Source organism: Falco punctatus, assembly GCF_963210335.1.
Source record: "Falco punctatus genome assembly, chromosome: 7".
Lineage (NCBI taxonomy): Eukaryota > Metazoa > Chordata > Aves > Falconiformes > Falconidae > Falco > Falco punctatus.
The window spans coordinates 14,875,402-14,898,983 of record NC_137587.1 but is presented as its reverse complement, the minus strand read 5'-3'; the positions used below and the strand labels follow the sequence as shown (position 1 = coordinate 14,898,983).

At 34.7% G+C, this 23,582-nt stretch overlaps 1 long non-coding RNA gene across 1 annotated transcript in view; it reads left to right on the top strand.

Moving 5' to 3' along the window:
* Positions 1-23,582, top strand: part of LOC308067156 — a 63,789-nt gene that overhangs the window by 20,741 nt on the left and 19,466 nt on the right. The window contains exon 2 of the long non-coding RNA XR_013929463.1: positions 5-23,582. This exon is cut by the window's right edge and continues 19,466 nt beyond it. This is a non-coding gene — a long non-coding RNA (uncharacterized lncRNA). The remainder of the gene's footprint in view (positions 1-4) is intronic.

The following is a 23,582-nucleotide window of genomic DNA, read 5'->3' as shown; positions in this document are numbered from 1 at the left end:
TAAGTGGACAAACTACTGCTTGAAAACATCAAAATTATGTTCTTCTCCAGACTTTATATAAATGCATAGTACAAAACTTGAAGACCAGAAAGAGGAAAAACTGGCCTTTGAAGTAGACGAAAGCTGGGTTTTGCCACAGAAGAAAAGTAGGTTTTCAGATGGAAAGGAAAGATGTATCTCTTATAGAAACTAGCAGTCTGACATAAATCTTTTAATACAAAGTGTGCATTTGCTCTATATTAAAAAAAAAAAAAAAGTTACAAAGAGTAGTACATGCTTAGGTTAGTTTCAGGAAAAAGCAAAGGGCATGAAGGAGCACAGGTCTGAATGACACCTGAATTTACTTAGAATTTTCAGGATGTCTGGTATGAGTGAAAGAGAGGAGAAACATCAAACCAACGAAGACATTTCTTTTTGACATAAGATTCCATCTTCATCATACTATCCATTTCTGTTACTAAGGAATTTTTGCTTTCATACTTCAATTAGAGAAAAACAGAACAGGTCCTATTCTATGATCATGTAAATAAAAATGTGACCAGAGTATTTGACTTTATAATCTCCTTACTGATGGATAATGGAGAGCAATCTCCATCAACAAGACCACCAAAAGCAGAAAAGGCGAAAGCATTTTCCCATTTGATCTGCTTAGAATCTGTCCTGCTGTGTTCTTCTACTATCCTTCAGTGTCGTGACAACCATCTCATCTGTTTTTCATTTAAATAAAATCTCATTTATTCCTATTCAAATTAAATCTCATTAAATTTAATTTAAACCATGACTGAGATGGATTGACAGAACAAGAACTCACAGAGCAGCTGACTGTTGACTGTACTGTTGCCCCCCATCATGTTTGCTAATATTTATCCACAGCCCACACACACTCACAAAAAGAAATGTCACAGAGAACAATAATTCTGCTTAAAAAACATCAAATGATGAAGCCACGAGGACATTACCTATCAGAGAATGTGATTACATAAAGGTTCACAGAATCATAACTGGTAAATCATACACCACAGACAGAATTAAGCTTTTTACCTGTATTTCAGATTTTTTAAAAATCAGTTATTCATTTATATTCCTATGTATACATAAATATCTATCTAGCCATATATATCTACCTGTGTTTGCATTAGTACACCTTCATGTCTAATGAAATTATCTCCAGGAGGTTGACAGGTGAATAAGCCTTACAGCTAAGGAACTTGTACATATGACTGACAATCTATATATTCCTGAAGTTTGATTCCCTAGCTGTAAAACAGGCATAACAATGCTCAGAAATTTGTGAGGAAAAGTATATTTTACGGACTTATTTATTATGTGTATGATGAGAGCAAAATGTATATATACCTCTTTTTTAGTATCCTTTTGAGCCTTTCAACTATCATTTAAAATGAAAACATTTTGCACCTGAATACAACTCAGTCATTTAGTCATGATAGACGTAAGGTCTGCAGAACATGACATAGGTGACTTAAAAGTTCTCATAAAGGTCAGGAACAGGCAAGCCTGTAAAATTATAAAAAATAATCCCTTGATCAATATTAATTAATAGAACGTGTTAATTTTAAGTGTTATAAATGCCAACTAAACTACATTTTTAAATCTCATAGTCTTTGATTATTTTTATAGAAAATATTTACATATTGTGTGTCCCCACTAGTAACTCTTCTAGGTTGCTGACAATAATTATTTAATATATTTAAAATAAAATCGTGGAGATTAGTCAAGTATGAATTCTAAACTTATTCAGGAAATATTGCTGGCAGTTTGCTTCCTTTTAACATTTATTTTTGCTATTTTTTTAAATACAAAATTAGATGTTTTTTTCACTCTTGTAGTGAAATTAACTTAAAAATTTCAGTTGTGACTGAAAAGAATGTTTAGTTACTGTATAAATACCCTAAAATTACTAGGAAAGGAATAATGAAAACCTTGTGACATTGCATACAACCTTCACAGTAACTTCTAGAATTCTGTGTGTAGTTCAGAGTTATCTGTCTCAAAATAAATGACAGAATTTTTTAAAAAATAGAGAAGATGGATAAGGATAATAAAGGTTTCTGTGTAAGGGATATTGAAACAGGAATTTTCAGGACAGAAAAAAAGGATGAATAAGGAAAGAATATGGTAGAGTTTTATAGAGTAGTAAGTGGCACAGAGACACTGAAAATGGATTTACTGTTTGTTATGTCATCCCAGTACAAGGACATGGGGAAATGCAAGAAATTAAAATTGAAAGGGCAGTTCCAAAACAGTTGGTCATTGCACAGGAATAAAGAAGCTGTAGAAGACCCTACTGCAGTCTATTCTAGTAACGACTCCATGGATTTAGAAGGTGACCAGACAAATTTGTGAAAGAAGAATACTACTATGACTGCTATGTACACACACTGTAATTCTGGTCTTATCACCTTCATGGTCTCAGTTTATCAGTTAATTATTCTGAAATGTAACATGATGATAAACATTGAGAATTGATAATGGTCTGGAAGCCCAACAGTTTAAAACCTTGGAAGAACATACATTAAAATTATCTAGTATTTGAATTATTATCCTTAATATCTGTAACAAATGGTCCAGCTTAACATTACCCTTGACTTCTAACTACCAACATGCAAAACAGTGGCAAATGCCAAAACAGTTTAATGCTCTATCAAGGACAACACTGCAGGAAAGGCTGCCAGGTGGGATGCTACTGAATTCAATTAAGAACACTGAACAGCCTGCAACAGAAAAAGACTACAAACTAGTTCACTCATACAGCCAGAAGAAAATACACTGTGAGTAATCAAAGCCTGCAGTATACAGTCTCAATTTTCAGTTGTTCCATGAAGACTTCAGCATAATTAGATTTAATCATCCTTTGCTTCATGCTCATTGCATTTTGGTCTAAATGTGTTTCTCAGTCTTTCAAACAAAAGTTACTTTAAAATTATGCACTAAATAACAACCACAGAATCTACAAAGAGGGAAAAGGAAGGCGAGCAGTCAAATCTATAATTTTTAGATTTATTGCATCATTAATTAGAATAGAGACAAAAATAAGAAAAGGAACACACCAATTGCACTTCTAATTGCTCAGACATTCTGTTATGGATTAAGCCATTAAAAATTGCTGGGTTACTAAACAAAAATTAAAAGGAAACAGGACCACATTACTAAGAGGGAACTCAATAATCATTCCTGTAAAAGCTCCTTCCCTTGATGATGACAGAAGCACTGTAAATACATAATACAAAATACATGCAGCTTTAGGAAGTTTTATAGCTAGAATTTTCAGATAATGATATTTCTAAAAATAAAAATAATTTTAAGTATCAGTTTTTAGTTTCAAAATTGTTATAGACTGTACATGTCAGAGTTAAAACTGCAATTATTTTTCCAATCTATTACTCACACTACAAAGGAATGCTTATTATTTGTCAACAACATTAAAGTGAAAAGTGACTTTTCATGGTTTTTTCTTCTTCTGTTTTATGTGGGCTGAAACTATTTGATTATCATCCATTCATCTTGTGCTAAGTGCTAATAGAACCTCTTTTACATGACTTTCATGAATGCTGGTTGCATTTGCTTAATTCTGGGATCCTAGCAACAGTCCACTTTGCAATGTGCAATATCTTTTTTAAAGTAAAAAGCTTTAGTTTTGGAAAAACATGTAGAAATGCATGTAATTGTTGATTAGAAATCAAATGTTTACTGACCCAGATAAATATTTTTTACTTTGGTAGTTACTTGATACTCTTTCTTTCTGAACTTCTTTTGTCATAGTGTCTAGAGTGTGGGTTCAACTTGCCCCTCTATTAATTTGCAGGGAAGATATTTCAAACCAATATCAAATTATGTTTCAGTCTAAATTATTAGAATCTTTTGATACTGAAGCAGCCCATACAAGACAGATAGAACACTCAGTAGTTGCGGGAGAATTTACATCAGCATCAAAATAGCAGATTGTATGGAGGTGTCTTAAACTCAAAAAGCAGTTAACTATGGTGGGGCACACATGAATTCCAGCAGTTAGGCAACTAACCAAAGAGCAAAATTTCCATTCTGTTCTGAGGTGAATTTTTAACATGCATGTTCGGCATAAGCTTCAATAATGATGCAAAAAAGTATTTCCTTATTAATAATATAATGAAAACTTAATTTGCTTTTGCTGAATTTTTAGTAGATACTTTTTATATTTTTCATGCATCTCATGCATGAGTAATGGGATTCATTGCATGCTTAGATTTTAGTTTTCTATTTAATTACACATTATAGTCAAATTAATTTAAGAAATTGATTGATCTTCTGCCAATGTGACAAGCCCACAAATATCAGTGAAGATAGCATATTTAATACCTCCATGTGTTACCTCAGCTTTTGGAATGCAGGGTTTTTTTTACTTCTGTCTTGTTTAACATACTATAGGGGTTTTAAAATACTATGTTTGGAGATATGCACTTTTATCTGTGTTCTTCATGAAATATTTGGTAAACCTCTTTAATTTGAAACCTTGGACGTAAATCAAGATACAATGGTCACAAGGGAAGCAAATGAAGAAAGTAGAACCAAAGAAAAACACATTCCTCTTGTTCAAGATACGAGCTTCAGATAGGTATCATTTATTCCTTAGAAAGCAATCATGCCTTTTAAAAAAGGACCTGATTACATGTCTTCTGCATTTCTGAAAAAAAAAAGGTATTGTTATATGTCTTGTTAAACCTCAACAAAATAGTTGATTTACCCAATGTACCTCATTTAACATGTATACATATACACACACATTTATATATACATATATATACACATACATAAAACCATTTAACTCATAACCCTGACCCATAAGAGAAGCTGACAAAATTGATCAAGAATGTAGATAACTTGAGATAATATCTTTTATTAGAATCTGGCAGATAAATGCAAGTACATCACACAGTGCAGAAAAAACTCAGGTGAGGGAAAGACTAGTAATAGTAGGTAAGATCTGGAAAAATAAAAGACCTCAGTAAGAATATAATGGTAAAATGTCCTGCAGAAATACAAAGTGGGGGGAGGGAAACATATTGAATTGAATTAAGGAAAATCTCTGTGATTCTCAGAACTGAGAAATAAATAATTAATAAGGAATAAAGTATGTATTTGATCAACAGCTAGAAGTATTCAAATAGACTGGAAAGCCCACCTAATATACCCCTGGATCAAAAGTTAAGACAAAGTGATTATGTAGATGGGCAAACTAGGAAACACTAACTGGAAATAATTCCTTATAGCGAAGAAAAACAAATAAATATTGACCAGGTAAAAAGTCATTGACAATAATGCATTTTCTTAGACTTGAGTGCACAAATATTTACATGCAGAAGAAAATCGGAAAGTCAGAGATCACAGCCACAGTCATACCTTTAGGTTCTATACTGGGAAAAAACAATAATCTGAGTTCTGAAAAAAGAATTATTGCTCACCTCTCCTCCACCCCACAAAAGAAAACCCTTTTTACATAGTAAACATTCAATGAGTTTTTCAGTCCTGCTATAGCAAGGAGTCTGGTTAGAAAATTTACTTCCCTGTAATGGTTCTTTATATTCAACACTGCTGAAAAGCATCTTGCTAGACAGCTAATGAATCAAAATTCATGATGTTACAGTCTCACGTTGACCCGAGCACAAGTACTGGCCTACCCAGATCAATTCACCGTGGGGGACCATTGCAAGCATTTCCTTAACAGGAAAGCAAAGGCTTGATAGTGAAGGGAACATATGTGTTCCAAAAAGACTTGCATGCATTTTTTTTCAAAATTCGTATTCCTAAGTAATCTATAGGAAAATGGGTGGAAGATGGCAGAAGTGGACTCCAGAACAATAAAGAAACAACCAAAAGAAAAAAAGGACTTTGACTGTTGTTCTCTGGTGAATGTTGCAGGCAGTTCCTGCATGACAGATTAATTGGCAGTCATCTAGAAGTAAAGTATCCATCCTCAAAAAACACAATAAGGCCTTTCTGCCCAGTGGGAACACCTGTGATTGAAGATATTTTAAGATGGCAGATACAATTGTGTTCAAATTGCAATTAGTTGATTCAGTATAAGCCATAATTCTCAATCTACTTAATTTGCTTTTTTTAAAAAAAGGACAAAATAACAAAATATAAATTTTAAGTAAACTCAAATGAAATATTGAGAAGTTACACAATTCAAGGAATTATTTTATATTTGAAAATAGAAATTGGATTAAAATTTGAAAGAACATGGATGATATATTTGCACTGTAAAATATACTTTCACTCATACCATCATTATGAGAATTTTAATTTTGGGTTATTTTTTGGGGCAGAAATATAACAAGTCACTACTGACATGCTTTGGCTTTTCCCTAATGTGAAGCCTGGCAGTCAGTGTGAGTTGGTAAATGTCTCCTTTTCGACAAGGTAATCTTCTCCATAAAAATTGCCACCATATCAAAAGCTCTGTTGAGTGGGCTGTCTTCCAGACTTATATGAAAGACAAGTCAAAGGAAGATCATTGATTCTTAATTATTTAAGGTTTATGAGAGGCCAGATCAAGTTAACACTCAACACAAGTATGACATGATCAGAGAGTGAAGGACTCTGGAGAATGCCTAAAGTTTATAGGTATTCCAGCTTTGTCATAAAATGTGACGGAATAAGGAATAATCTTTATGGTTTGTAAAGCATTGGTCAGTGAAACCAGCGCATCCTGATGCTTCCTGAGCTTGGACAAGCTGAGGATCTTAAGAAACCTATAGCTTGACACTCTTTGAAGATGAAAAGTTTAGTTCTGATTTTTTAGAAATCCTAGGATCTTAAACTGAAAAAACAGCTCACAGTTTCTAAAGAAAAATGAATGATAGTGTTTTTGAAGTAAGGTTCTCACATGCAAGCTCACAATGTCTTGAACGTTGTTTAATTAACCATACATTTTTGTCACATGTTGGCCACCAGAGCTAATAAAAATTAAAAAAAAAAATCAAACCCATAAATTAACTATAGGTTTACATTATAGATCCGTATAGTTAATTTTCATATCCATGTATTGATTATTAAAGCTGTTTTTAGAATGAGGCTTTCAAAATGTACTGCAAAATGAAGCTGATTTAAAGCCAAGCTAGCAGTTCTCTTTCCACTGAAGTCTCAGTCTGATTCAACTGACTGCCTGAATGAAAGTGTTCCTTATTCCCTCGGAGCAAGTGACCTGTATCTAACAGCAGTGTTATTAGCCATTGTAGTAGCCATCAAGAGCCTACTTGATACAAAGTGCTATGTGTTCTACTTTTCTAGCCTGAATCTGTCGTTTCTTCTTGTCTGCAGTGCTCCCTCAGTCAAGCAGAACAAGGCTAGAGCAGTATGATATTTAGTGACTTTTTGCACATGCTTGAAACTGGGAAAGGTGAACATCTTCTAGTCTGTTGCAGAGCAAAAATACCCTGGAGTCAAAGTAGTTTATCCTACTTGGAAAGCATGGCAGAAATAATTCATAATGACGAACGTTAAATGGAATAGAGCTGAAGCACCTGTAAAAATATCTAAGGTTATAATACTCTGAGGTTATAGCTAAAGGTAGGCAGCAGGAATACCTCTATAACTCAGTATTTGAGAACTAAACAATGTAGATGATTTAAAGGAAAGACCATTTTGAAATCAGTGGCCGCTGACATTTCAACATTCTAATGGCAATTTTTAAATGTTTTCAGTTCTCAGGTGGTATTTCCATTTCTATGACTTGGTGCATTTATACACATTTGAATTATAGTTGTCCATTGTGTTTAGGAAACCTCTTAACCTAAGCATAGAAATTGGGCCACTTTCAGCTCATCATACTTAACTGCTCTATTAACACAATTTGATAAGCAGCACAACATACCTAAAGCACTGCTGCTGCTGCCAACTGTGTCATCATTTCTGCTCTTTCCCTCTTATAACTTATTTCAGCTATTTTTCTGAACAGACTGAAAGCAGCTCTTACAGAAAGTTTTCCTGATGCCCCTGAACCTGCCATTGGGAAAAATTCTGTTGGTTTTGCCCAACACATTATTGAGTGTTCTAAACAGGAACCAAAAATGGCAATTATATTTTATTATGAAATGATTAACAATCAAGAACATATTTTGGGTTCTGCAAGCAAAATGCAAATCAGTTATTTTAATATTTATTTTTGATAAATACCTAACGGTGTAGTAATACAAACTGTGAATGAAAGAAAGAAGTTGTAGATGCCATTTTTCTCATGGGAAGTCAAAATTATCAAATCATTATCAAAACAACAAAAAAAATCTTCCCATTTTTAAACTTGAGTATTGTTCAGTATTTCATGAAAATTGTGCCTACTTCATGCCTGTTGACATACAACATGTATATGTGAGGTTTTCCCTCAAAATCACACAATTACCTCATGCTCAATTACCCAAATTTCATGCACAATCACATGCAAGCATAAGCCAGGCATGCTTTTTCATATTTGGCTATATATTAAAGGCTTGTTAATAACATTTCTAATTTTTATCCCTTTTAAACATATTAGTTTGTGGGATGTGATTTCTCTACAACATTTTTAAAATCAATACTTGTGTTTGAAGCTACATTAACAGACCATGTGACATGACGGTCTGAAGTTTTCAATAATTTTAGTGTACTGCAGTTTTCACAATGATCTATACATTTAGTATCAAACTGGGAATTCATATTAGTTGTGTAATTTTCTATCTTCATTTTCAGACTAACAGGGAAAAAACTGAGTGTATAGTTGATCAAAAAACAGATATTTAATTATCTTCTCTGGCAATTAATTTTTGAAGTGAATTGTTATTTAGATAATCAATTTTCTCAAAGAAAAACACAATTCAATTCTATAGTGAAATGTTTTGTTTCATCAAATATTCCAGGCAACTAAAGAGGAATCTGCCAGGCAACCTAACAGTTGAGCTGGAACTTGAAAGTTCTCTGAGTCTTATAAACAAACCTCATTTCTGTTATTTACAAAGCATCTGGTATATTTTTCTTTCAGCCATGCACAAGCCAGATATGCTAGCAAAGTAATCTATTTTGTTGAGCTAGGAAGAAAGAAATCCTACTGTTCAAAATCTAAATATAGACAGCTATGACAGGAAATTTTGGTGAAGGGAACAAGTTTTGATTGCTTGGAATGACTTCTGGAATCAACATCAAGCTGTATATCCTGGCAAAAGTATCTGTAAGAACATGAATGCTCTTGCAAAATTCATAGTATCTGGTTCAGACAAGATTAATCCAGAGGGAAATAGTGACAATACATAAAGTATATTAAAGCTATAAACAAAATGAGAACTTTCTTTAAATAACAAAATCTCCAGACTACTTCAAGGTCTTCTCAGCCTTAATGAATCCAGAGGACCTGAACCTGACAGTACCACAGTGCTCTATATAAGCAGGGGGATTTTATGAAATATTAACTATATATTGGCAGATATTATTATATCTATATATTTTTATTGCAATATGCAAGTGTTTCTTTACTCTGTATAACTTACCTTCATAGTCTAAATGTCTTATCAGACCTTGCAAATTCTCTTTGGAAGAAAAAGGAATCAGAATAAACTTCACTGTATATGAAGTTTACATGTTTTGGGTAAGACGTAAGAGAACTTCTCGGATACCATATTTAAGTTTTCCTTCACTCAACATAGAATATATATGTTTAAGTGCATTGTTTCAGAGGATACTGGAGAAAATACTGCTCTTTCATTGGGATTGCCTTAATTTCCCCTTTGTAACATCTACGTACATAATTCACTTACAGAAAGAGTTTGTCACTTCTGAGCAGTCTCTGCTTCTCACTTCAGCTCATTACACTGAAACAGAAAGCTCTCAGTCCCTGCTTAGTCTTTAGTCAGGTAAAACAATGCTAAAGTATAGGGGAAATCTGCCTGAGAATATTTCAGGAACTGGCTCAATAGCATTGGAAGCTAAACCAGGAGAAGGTAGTTCACCCTTGCAATATTTTGTGTCCCTATCCTCTGTAGTCCCTATGAATATAGTTTAAAGAAAAGCAGGAAAGAACGTTTAAATATTTACATTTTAGAATTAATTTTATTTTTTTCTTCTTTATGTTTCTACAGTTTTCAAAAAGAGGATATTTTATATTTGCTGTTGTCTGAGAATCTTGTCAAGAGCACATTTGTAAGAAATGCAGCAGTCATTAATCTAGATCTATGTAGCTGCAGAAACTTTAACCTATTTGTGTATTTGCATGTCACTCCTGCCACCTGGCAAATGACTGAATCATTGATGCAGGCCTTTAAACTGACAAAAATTATGAAAATGAGGCAGAAAGTGCAAATCAAATTTAGAGCAGGCATAAAATACATGTAGAAATGTTTCTCTTTCAAGCTTCCATGTAAGACTTTATGGAATCAATGGATTTTACATTCATGAAATTTGTATCAAGGAAGTTTTACAAACAACTGATCTCCTGTAGCATCCACAAAACTCTTTGGAATCAGAATCCAAAATACAGTCTGTAACATACTAAAAACAGAAAAGGCTTTGAAGAGTTTTGAGTGTTTGAAATTTTTCCCTTGTAAAAAGACTCAGTCAGTTTCTAGGCAACGTAGCTCTCCTAAATCCCTTTCATGCTCTTCATAGTATCCCATCAAGTGACCCTGCTAGAAGAGATTGGTTAGAGCAGCCACAGGCATCATAATGATTTCTGCCTGCCAGGTTTGTTTGTTATTCAAGATTTTTGCAGGAAGTCTGCTGTATAACTTAACAAGCCCCCATAGGAGTCTATATCTAAGTTGATTCCCCCGGCAGCCAATCTTTTTGCTGCAACTAAAGAAAGTGACTTGCTGATAACTGGCTTGCCTCTGTTCTCCTTTCACATTATTGCTTGCATTTGCATGGACACACACAAACCCTGACAGAAAGCAGACAAGCCTGATGCACAAGATCTTCTTTGAGCCTCCTCCTTCAATGTCTAATGCTGGTTTATTGTCTTTACCAGGGGACTCAGCTGATAGTGGTGTCTGGCTATAGCTTTGTGGTGGGATGCCTAATCTACACAGATAAAGAAATTGTGCTTTAATTCATTTCTTACTACAATTCACCAGGCCTGCTGACACCTGTGAAATTGTTTTGGTCACTGTAATATCTCCTCAGAAACAGTGTTACATTATAAACACAATCTGTTGCACAACTGAAAACTTGATTTATGGCATGCAACAATCCTACCTAATGGCCTTACATAGTATATTGTACATCCTTGACAAGCAATTAGATGTTTATGAAGACACTTGTTGCTTATAATTATAATCCTGCTAATTTCCTCATTCCCAAAAGCAACATTAGTGTTTGCTAATGAACTGCAGATTAATTCGCTTTGAATTAGTCTCTACCCCTCCTCTGCTCCCCCCCCCCCCTCCCCCCGTGCATACTAGATGGCATTAATTTTGCTTTGGGGACCTTAAAAGGATTTGTTGTTATGAGAGTAGATTCAAATGGCCTGTGCTATTATTTAAGAATTTGGTTTACCTTATTTTTAATTCAATTATTCTCTAATGTTCTGAATTTGAGCTGAGAGATAGTGTGTTAAAAAAGAAAAATAGCCAAACTATACAGATCAATACAAATAAATTGTATGGGTGATATGGTAAGAGTAGATCAAAGTGTTGCCATTTTCTCTGGGACAGCAAATGATATGAAGTTGCTAAACTGAAACAAGCTTGATGGTCTGAGTTCAGTCCTTAATGGTTTAATAGCAATAGCATATAAGCAACAAACACAATATAACACATTTTCTCACATATGACAAATTTCATACCTGTTGGTGCCATGCACTTCTGCAATGCCATTTTAAAACAAAATAACAACAGTGATTGTCCTTCTGCTTTTTTTTTTTTTGTCTAAATCTGTGTAATATCTGACCTGACTATATGTGACTAGGATTCACTCTAGACTGGTACAGACAACTGTCAGAATTCATGGCTTAAAATAACAGATTCTTGCTTCCAAACTTTATATCAGCTGCCAACCTCACAATATAATCCTTGATTCACACTGCATGAAAGCTTTTATTCTCTGCCAGCAGCTGCTTGCTGAGCTGTTCCTGCCCTCCCCTCCTTTCCTTGGCAGATGATGTGTTAAAAAAGTACTAGCTGGGATACATACCCGCTGCAGGTGTACCAAATGGGACAAGCAGACACTCAGAGGAACAAGACAGGACATAGTTCCTCCTCCGTGGGTTTACTTTAAAATACTATAATGAAGGCAATGTACACGCTGCTTCAATGAAAGCACTAGATATGTTTACCTGCTTTCAGTTGATACCGGCTGTTTTTACAATCAAATATGGGGGTTTTTGGCTTATTTGTATTAATTAAGGAAAGGTAGATTAAATGTGTTTTTAAAAAATCTAAATACATAAACTGTGAGCCTACTGTAATCCTGAAGGAGTTCACATACATTCTACTAAGTGAAAATAATTAAATGAAAGCATTTGTCTCAGTGATTCCTAATTCTGATTCTTCCATGGTAAACTTAAAATTCAAGTCATGGCAGGATTGGGGTTGGGGCTTTTCCTTGAGTAATAATTAGGAGAGTATTTTGAGAATCTGGCCCACAAGGACCAGATTTTCAAAACAATTCAGCTCTTATGACCCGAACGAAGAGACCAGATTTTCAAGTGCTCAGTATGCAGTGGAATGATCAGTAGTGAGTACTACCACAAATGAAGCCGCTATACAGAGACTCTGAAAAGTGTATTGAGAATGAAGGGGGCTGAAGATTGTTAGGGGGGTTTGTTATAAATCAGGCCTCAAATGTTAATTTTGATGGTTTAGTTTTTTGTAAATCATAAAATTGAATTATTTGATGATATTCACATTAGCTAAGAGAAAAAAAAGGAAAATATATATAAAGTTTTTAGGATTCAAAAGTTTTAAAAGTGCAGTATGTGCTAGTCATAACCTTTCATTTAGATTTTTTGAACCTTGAATTAATCAAATTTGTGAGTGTGATGTTTGCTTATAATATAAAATTCAATGATTTTTTTCTCTGAAATAATTTCAATGCTCTTTTGTGCTCTGCCTCTGAGATGATCCAGACACTACTTGTTTATATTTTAAATGGAAAAAAAAACTAATTTATTATACACAAGACTGATATTACACTTATCACAACAGGTTTAGATTCTTTGGACCTAAGCTCTGTAGCTGAAATGACCTCTTACACGGAAATAAAAGATTGTCACAGGCAGAAGTTGTATGGTCAGACATTTAGGCTCAAATGAAAATAGCTATACAATACTATTCATTGACAATGACATACTTTATAAAGCAAAATCCATAAACAGCATTAAACATCAAAACGTTCTGGGCAGTTGTCATTCCTGTGAACTTTTTAGGCTTTGAAATTCACATAAATTATTTAAAAAAAAGAGAATAATTTTAATCCATTAAATTGAGTCTTGAATAAGTGAAGATCCAGTTGAATGGAAAGCATAATGTAACCTTCAGGTAAAGTCAGAAGAAAAATCTGAATTAACACCTTTATCTGCATTGGAGACATACCAAAACCTACAAATAGATGTCTCTGGTATCAGGTTTTTTGTACAGTTTCATAACTGAATATGTGAGGGGTGAGATGTATATTTTAGCTTTGTGAAAATATGTAGTAAAAAACATAATTTTCAAAGTTTTTCCATTTTGATATGTAACATAGAACAACAAAGTGATGGCAAAACAGTTCCTAAATTAATCACACAAATTAATATAAATTATCATATTATACATTCACTGTGATGGTGGTTGCTTTTTTTATTATTAAATCAGGGAAAAATAAAAGTAAAATAAAAAGTTGGATCTGTGTAGGAGACTTACCTTTCTCTGTAACAACTGATAGAAATGCTATAGACATCTCAGAATAATGTGTAAGGCATCTTGTATCTAAGCTGAGCTAGCTATCTTTGCAGCGTATGCTTCTGATGGGGTTGCTTTATCCTCGGTGAGTTTCTTTTAAGTAGTTTTGCCTGCAGGGAGCATAGCCACCCTCACTGTGCAGGAGGTGAAGGTTTTACTATGTGCCTGAAATTTGAAAGCAGTGAGTCATCACCCTTCACAGGTTTTTATACCATAATTGCTCAGTGGCAAGTGTATAGAAAAAGTTCAAAGAACAGTATGGAAGTGACACAGATTTTCTGGATTTGCACACAAGAAAACAAAGAAAAAAAATGTCAAGTTACTTGCAGTTATTTGAAGGGGGAAGTTCAGAAGGAACTCTGCTAAGTCAGTCAATTCATTACATTCTTCAGTCTGTAACTGATGAGGATGATGTCATCTTGATTATACAAAATTCTTCTGAAACTTTGCTAGAAATACTTTTCTTTCATGACATTAATGGTGTTACACACTGTCTATGAAGTAGAAGTCATACTCTATTTGTTTTCAGGTCACTCAATAATACCAAGTTTCTAACTGGTATTTACACTGTTACCAATCTATACTGGAAATTTAGCTATTAATACAACTTCCCCTTTTACAGATGTGAACAGAGGCTGCTCTATCTATAGGTAAATATTCAACTGTTTTCCTATTTCACCCATTTTAACTTAAGGACATGGACTAATTTTGGACTAGTTATGGAGAATTGCTGTATTTACACTAAAAAAATGCATGTTCTGGATTCACAAGCAACAAATTGTACTGATTTGGTATATTCACTGTTACTAATTTTGTTATTATTCCTTAGCTTATAGTTTATGGCTAATCTTGTGCCAAATGTCCTGCTTGGATATCTCCTTAAGCAAATTGTATTTAAAGAAAAGAAGCAGCCAATGAGCAAAGGAACCAATAGGCTTTTTGCAGCTACTCTGTCACTTTTCAAGGAGTAGTCAAATCAAAAAAGACTTTTCACCAACGCACAATGGACAACAGTACCTTATATTAGTAGATTCTTCAAATTCAATGTAGATTTACCAGCCAGGGCTTACAAACATTACAGCAACTGGCATGATCTTCCTCAAAAGAGGCAGAGATTCTTTTATTATGGTTAGGAACAACAGAAGGCTATTATATCCATGTGGCACCATCACAAGCTTCTTTAAAAGGGCTTTCCAACATTTCTGGCTACAGCTTTCTCTTGGGAAGAACCAAGCTGGATGCCTTTAGCACAATAATTAGACATGATGAAATATAGTAATGACAAACTATATTTCAAATTCATGGGTTATAATTAGTTGTGACTCATAAGACTAAAGTGTAGCTACTAAATGTACCAAGTGACTCAGGCATTAGGTGTCACATCAGGTTTAGATATCCTAACACATCATAGTGTCTGCAGCCCTGAAGGAGACTTTCTGGTTCCTCCATACAATATACAGAAAACTTACAGAAGCCAACAGTCTGAATGGAAAGTTATCTAAGTTGGTCTTCAAGGACATAGACTTTGGTCCTCTTAGAAACGCAGAAGGCCCTTAAGCACAGTCATCCATTTAGCAAAGAATGATAGAAAAGAACTTCCTAGTATTGTTTTTTTACACAATATCCAGTGGTTTGGATAACAACTTGAAAGGTGAGACAACTCATTTTAAAACTCCTCATCTACTTCCTGTTTGGAAAAAATGTTCTAACACAGAAGTTCTACTCCCTAAATAAATGCTCTAAGCACTAAGCTGCATTAAATTTCTCCTTTTGAGTTTGTGAACATTGCATACAAGATTGAGCATTTTTAAGCAGAGACAGCTGAGAGTCTTGTCCTACAGAATACCATGTTATCCAGTAGTAGCAAGTTTCCAGTGCAAGACAGGAAAGCCAAATTCCTTCTTCAGATCATAGCAATAAGGGATGCCATTGACATCCTCAAGGGAATTTCCAATATTAAATGAGTGAGTAGGAAGGCATCCTACCGTCCACATTAAATTTCTGCAGTCTGTGAGGCAGTGCACATCTTCAAAACACAAGATATACAAGCAAAATATTTGCTTGACATGTACAGAAATTTCTTAGAACTACAATGGTAATACTCGTTGTGAGAAACATTTAATATGGAAATTTGGAGATATTTAACAGTAATAAATGTATGTATCGCTAGGATTAGGCTCCAGCTGACAGATTTGAGACTCCGTTGACTTCACAGTGTCAGAGTTGGAAACCGGACTAGGAGATAAAACTAAACCCACAAGTCCTCCCCAGCCACTCAAAAGAGATGATTTAACACAAATTAACGCTTCCATTTTACACATTAAAATTTATTAAACTATACAGCCATCTTGCTACTGAATAAAAGTTGTTAGATCTTTGCAGAAAGATACGAGAAAATAAAAAAGCGGATGTGATACATGGTCTTGTTTTTTTCTGTTCTTTTGTATATACTTATTCCTAGTCTAACCAGTGTGCGATCTCCACTTTCCAAAGTGTCAACAATAAAGTATTTGAATCAGGTCTCTCTGCAGGATATGTGCTTTTTCCTGGATCTTGAGTAGAGAAGATAATTTAAGTCTTTTTATTACACATTTCCAAGTAAACCATGGATTTTGGAGAGACTATATATTTTTTGACTCCTGTCACTGGTTTCTAGAGCTGGTTTAAGTTTAATTTAATGAAGTATGGATTGTTAAAAAATATATAATAAATAATGGCAAAAACCTGTCAAGTAATGAATTCTTTAATGAGATCCAAAAGATAGATTAATGCCTAGGGGAGGAGTAAGACAAAATAAGACTCCAGCTTTAACAAATATCATAGATGAAACTAATATCTAAGCAAAAGTTTTATGTCTCAGACTGTGGCATGTATTGTTTTCAGTACAGTAGGCATATGCAAATCTTGTATTTCTAAAGCAGGATATATAGTGGTAGCAGTACAATTAAATTCGAAGTTTTGAGAACAAATGAATTTGAATTATCAAGCCACCTAATGAGTGTTATTCATAAGACAGCATTCTAGGGCATAATTAAACCAGCATCTAGGTACTGTAGGGAAGCCATTGCTTTTTTTCAAGGGCTTCGCTTATATTCTTATCTTGTAAGAAATTTCCATTATTCTAACATTTTGCATCCAATGAATAATGGATTCAAGGGAGTTACAAGTAATGGACAATTAAATTTTGAAAGTAAAAAATGTGATATTACAAAATACAAGGTATTTTTCTAAAGACAATAGTTAAAACATTAACACCAAAATCCCATTAAGATTCAGTCATAGTAATGACTAGCCTTCCAGAAGAACAGTTCCGATAAGCCATTTCTTTCTTCTAGTAACTGTTGTTTTATGCCTAATCTAAGTCTATAGGAGGTATGAATATTGAGGTTCTAGCTACCTTCTGCCTCTGTGGGAATGTATAAAGTTCCTTTCTATGTTTACAGATAATGATCACTTTTTTGTAAAAATTTACATATTAGAATGTGTCCTCTGCCTCCGTCTGTTAAAATTCACATGTATTAGGCCAGTCAAGACTCTTCTGACTAATTTTGTTACTGATTTTTAAAAGAGGAAAATACTAAAATCTTTATTTTCTAGGACAAACACATCTATTTTAACCAAACTTTCATTGCTAGCTGAATCTCCGGCCTATCTTAATTTTCTAATTTAAACCAAATGAAGAAAAATTGCAAAATATAAATAGCTCATAACTAAGGACCATTTAATTTTTCTAAAAGAGTATGCAATTAATAATCTGTATAAAGTGTTCCGAACAGGAAGTGGAGCATCACAGAACACAATGTTTAGTCAGGTCACTCAACTTTAATTGAGAAAATAGAAAGGGAAAGCTTTAATCTAGACTTTTCTTTGTGTAGCCGAGTGAACTAATTATCTACTTTCACCCACTTACTGTATTCCCTTTTAAACTTCATCAGCACCTGCTGTTAAAAAAAAAAAAAAAACAACAACAAAAACAACAACAACAAAAATCCAGAAACAAACAAAAAAAACCCCAACTGAATCCCATGTTCACATCACTTAGTCTCATTTATTCAGATGCAAACCTATATGTAAATAAACACTGAAGTCATTGCTTTGACATCAGGTTTTCCCCAAGGCCCACACAGAAGTTTTGCTCTCAGCTGCACTGCTCCGTGGGTCAGGGAGCTGGAAGTTGCCGGGAATTTTCATGGGTCTGGCAGGGCAGGGCCTCACCCAGCAGCCTCAAGCAGGGAGCAGAGCAGGGCAGGCTGCAGATCTGCCAGGGCATCCAGGAAACCAGCTTGCCAGGCAAGCCCAGAGCAGTGAGGTACTGCCTCCAATGTCAGTGAGGGAGGTCAGGATAGGATTACAACCAAATAACAACAAGCAAGCTCTAAATCCTGTGCAAGTCCATAGTAATGCAACAGATCTGAGATGAAGGCAGTCTGTAGGGCTGGGACAAAGTTGGGGCGTACTTGGCCAGTGCTGGTATGGCTATAATGCTGATGAGGTACAACCTTAGCTGGGACCCAAGCATGAGAGCTCATCTCAAAAGGAGCGTTACGCTCAGAATCTTGCTAATGGGCAAGGGAAGCATACCACACAAATACCTATCTACATAAAGCCAATCATTTATTATTAGTGTAAGGGAAATCTTAATCTAATTCAAAGGTCATCACTACTGTAGACCTAGTTTTACAAATGAAACAAACATTGTTTAAAAAGAGCAAAGAATAACACTGCAATGACAATGCAGTTAAAGTGCTTTTAATACTTAAAATACAATTTTAATTGTATTCCTGCTAACGATTAACATACACGCTTAGTTTCTATCCCTCTTCCTCACGTTACAGTCATCCTTCCACAAATCCTCTGGATCCTAAGGTGGTGTCTTCACACTGGCCGCTGTTCGGGGGGGGGGGGGGGATGTTGTTGTGGAAAGTAGTCAGCATTTGGAGCCCTTCACTGGGAACTATACAGTGTTCATGATGATTTCTTCTTCCTCTCCTTTTTTTCCCCTTATACATACACACACACAGTCTGTGAACACACATTTACATCTTTCAGTTTTCATTGGTCTGGCGCTCCAGATTACACACAGGGTTACTATATTTGCACTTTAGATACCATTACTTTGTTATCTTTGTTATCCTTAAACCAGTTTAGAGGATATCCAGCTCATTTTTTTTTTTTTAATTACTGATCATTAGTGAGCATTTTATAGGAGTGAGTTCTCCCATACAAAGCTGTGCTCCATCTGTTACCAGCCCATGCCTGTACTCCTCAATACCACATCCCGTGTATCCATTTTTTGAGGCCTCTGTTACTGTACCCAGCCTGTACCTCTACACTACATCATTCTGCAAGTGTCATAAATATCCCATTCTGCCTAGAAGAAGTGCTTATACCACAAAAAGATAAACAAAAGTGAAAGAAATTAGACATAAACACTTGGTCAACTAAAGAAATTACTGCCAAGAGAGAAATTACTGCCACAGCTAAACCTAGTAAACCAAAGTTGCAGATCAAGAAATACTACGACAGGGCAGGCCTGAAACGTCTCAGTCTAGAGACCGTGCAAATTCATACAAAGTTTACTGCCTGTTACTAGCAATCACAATGCAAGGTTACAGCAGCTTCCAAACAGAAGGAACAGGCTTTTAGTGTGCAGATGGTGACCTTGTATAAAGCAAGGAGCCACCTCCATCTAAAGTCCAGCAGCCAGATCAGCAGGATGTGCTCAGGGCCCTGAAACAGGTGCATTTGTTTCTGGTCTCAGGTGATCAAGATCTCAAAGGAATGTTTGTTCTTAAGATTTCAGCCAATAGGAAAAAATGAGAATGCAGAATTATTTACTAATTGGCCTAATTAACTAATTTTGGGGGGAGTGGGAAAGAGGATAAACCCCTTGAAACAAACAGTTAAGTGATCAGCTTCTGAGCACCCTAGGAGATGATGGTGAAACATACACAAAACCTGATATTAATTCAGTCAAGAAAGATCCTTGCAACAAGCCTGATTTACTGATGAGGTTACTGCTCTGGTAGTAAGGTAGTATGTGTGTTATATATTTTTTCAAAAAGTCTTTTGTATAATATTGTATAATAATTGTATAATAAGAAATACAAATTATTTCTTGTATAAGAAAAATGGTGGAGGTGGAACCCTGGTTGGCTGAGTTCTTAGCTGAATGGAAAAAGAGAATATTAAAATGAGGTCTATCATACTGTCTCCTGGGTTTGAGTCTTAGGACCTAGATAATGGACTAGATACTTAATAAATCATACTTGTGACACTGTAATAGTAGGGGTAGCGAGTTCTTTTCTAATGGATCACATCCTAAACAGGGAATATTTTGTGCTTGAGAAAATACTTTGGCTTTGGAAAGTTAAAATGACCCATAAAGTTAGGCAACAATGTGAATTTTGAAAGAGGTTCATACAAAAAGATAATACTTGCAAAATGAGGTAATATGTATTTGGGAAATAGTTCATTCTACTTAGCTTGGTAGGTCTCTTCTGGAATATTTTGGGATGCCACATTTTCAGAATTTGTTGTACTGAAGGAAGTTGAAAGAAGAACAGAGGGGGAGATGTTTAGAAAACATGAACAATAAGACAATAAAATGCAGATGTTAGTAACAAAATATAAGGTTAGGTTTGTAGTAGTTAAAAACCTATGGTGGGCTTTAGTTGTTTAAACAACGATGTCTAGAGCCAATTTAAACAGCCCACATGTCCTGCTTAGCTTCCAGCAGCTGTCTCAAAAACACGTGTCTCCTATAGGTCCAGTGTCATGCCTGTTAACTTTTTAAGGAAATCCTAAATGCTTTAGAGCAGGGGTTCTCAAACTTTTTACACAGGGGGCCGGCATGCGGATGAAGTGGCAGGCAGCCATCTACGGCTGCTTGGTTTCCACCCCAACCCCCGGTGGGGGGGGTGTGGGGGTCTGTAAATACCGGGGGCTGGACTGAGGACCCTGGGGGGGCCGTATCTGGCCCGTGGGCCGTAGTTTGAGGACCCCTGCTTTAGAGGATCTGAAATTATACAGTTCTCTGTAATTCAGACACCTCAATGTCTCTCCAATTGTTCAAAACAATACATGAAGATACAAAAAAAATTGAAGTAGTTTGCAACCACGCAAACTTCAATGAAAAAGATAAGAAAGATAAACCTAGGGACCCAGCTTAGAGTCAGTGTTTTCTGGAACCTCATTATAATGAGGTTGGTTTGGTTGTTGGGTTGGGTTTTGGTTTTGTGTTGGGGTTTCTTGTGTTTGCTTTTTTTAAAGACACCTTTAAATAAACATCTTTTATTAGTCCAAGTACTATTTCAGTTGTCCAGATACCCTTAATCTTGCCCAGAATAGAACAACAAGTTCAGGGATATATTGCAGGTTGAAACAAATTCATGTTAGTTTATGAAACAATTCGTGTTATTTTATGATTTTCATCTGGAAATTAATCTCATGTAACTGACTGATTAAATTAAAGTTTAATATTATTTTCATGGCAATGACCATTGAGCTTCCAGCAGTTCTGTCTTTAAAATTGGAGTGAAATATTTCCTAAAAAATTATTTTTCTAAAATTCAGTAGGAAATAGGATAAAGTACACACCTGACAAGCATCACACATAAAAAATGTTACCCTGCTGAGGCAAAAACAATTCATATTTAAAATATATTGTTTAGTGAGAGTGAGATACAAGTAGTAAGCTTTAAGTCTAAACCTTCTTACATATACGTCCAATTATGCTGAGAATAGAAGGGAATCAGGTGTTCCATAAATAAATATACTTACAGAGAGAGAAATACAGTATGGGGGAAAGCAAAACAAAATAAATGCAGCTTCCTGTGGTTTCAGGTAATCATTCTTCTTTTAGTGTTTTTGATGATTCTTATCAGAGATCATAGCCCCAAATCTTGTTGCAACTGCTTTTGTTCAGATGGCAATTTAGTCTTCATTTCAAATTAATGGCATCTGGGTGCAATAACTCTTCAGGTAAATTTTCCTGAAGCATCTTTTACAGCTTTTGATTTATCATCACTTGAAACAAAAGTTGTTTAATAGAGGGTATGGGGTTGTTCATGTCTTTGTAAATTAAGACAAAATCAAATTTTAATTTCCATGATTTCACAAAATATGAAACTGTTCTATCAGGGAAAAATCTAAGCTAAACAGAGCTAGGAGATCAGGGGGAAATCTGATTGAAATGCCTCAATGTTTTGTTTATTAGCAGTGTGTATAGTCTACGCTATCTATGAGTTAGGAAACGCTGGGATAAATCTGCCTGGGGCCTTCCACCACACTTAGCAAAATGTTGACTGAATTGTACATCTTCTGTCTCCAGAGGTCTTTTGTGCAAATGAGTACAGTAGTCATAAGTAGAAAGAGTTTTGTTGGCTTTTTTTCTTACTGACTTTATAATAGTTATCCCACAATATATAGGAAAATGCTCTGTCATTGATGTGTATTGCACATATAATAGCTCTGTGAAACTGTCTTGTTAATATATTAAGTTATTTAAGAGGCCCTCAGGAAAACACCTCTGTGTGCTCTGGGTAACATAGTTGTGATTCCTATCTCAACAGTCAAGATGAGAGTTTTTTCCAGCAAGCAGATTTTTATAGAGAAAAATCCAAATACGTTGTAAAGAGTGACTTCAGAATACAGAGAAAGCAAGTGTCAAACCCACTTATATTTTTTCTGTTATTTACTTGTTCTGGAATCTAGAATCACTGGGCAATTAAGAGTTATATAAAAAAAAACCCTACCTGAAAAAAAAAGCTTCCCAGAATCTGGTCTTCAACCTGTCTGTTGTCTTCAGAAACAAAATTTCTGAGATCAGGCATCAAATCAAACATGACTATAACTGAGCAACATGCGCAAGTGTGTCAATACATATAAAATGGAAATTGCTGGCATGCAATTAACCACTACACACTAAAATATGCTTGTGTAGAAAATATGTTGATGTTCTCTTTTTAGATTAAAATCTAATCATCATTAAGAGAACATTTCCAAAATCCCTACCTCAGTCACCTCACCTCTGCAATCTCAATATTTTTAAGGGAATTCTAAGTAAAATAAAACTAATTAAAAAATTAAAATAAACAACCTTCTAAAAGATTAGGCTGGAGAATAAAATAACATCATCAGCTCTCCAAAATCATAAACTCTAGAGATAATGGTTTCATGGATCATGGTAATTCATCTCATCTTTCTCCTTGAATACAATTTTGGTATCAACTCTTTTCTTTAAGACAGTCTGATTAATGTATCTTGTTACATTCACAGCATTTGTTCTAAAACTTGTACTTACCTTTGAAAATTGTTTCTTCAGTTTCTGATAGCAGAAGAGCTTATGGATTCAAATGCTTGCCTTTTTTTCTCAAGCTGTACCAATTGATCTAAAAAAAGATACTATATCTTCCTACAAGCTTTGCTTTATTTATATCCTTACACTGTCACATCTGCAATCAATATAATCGACTTAACACCTAAGTTATGGTAACATTAAGTGAATGATCATAATGTCTTTTTAATGCATTTATTTAAAATTTAAACATTCTTTGTTTTTTCTGAATGTATCTGCCTCCTGTAGTTCTAAGACACCTATTCTTGTTACATTAGCTATAATAGTCAACTTTTAAAATGTATTAATCTTCCCCAAACCCTTTTCAGATAATAAAGTGCTGATTTAAC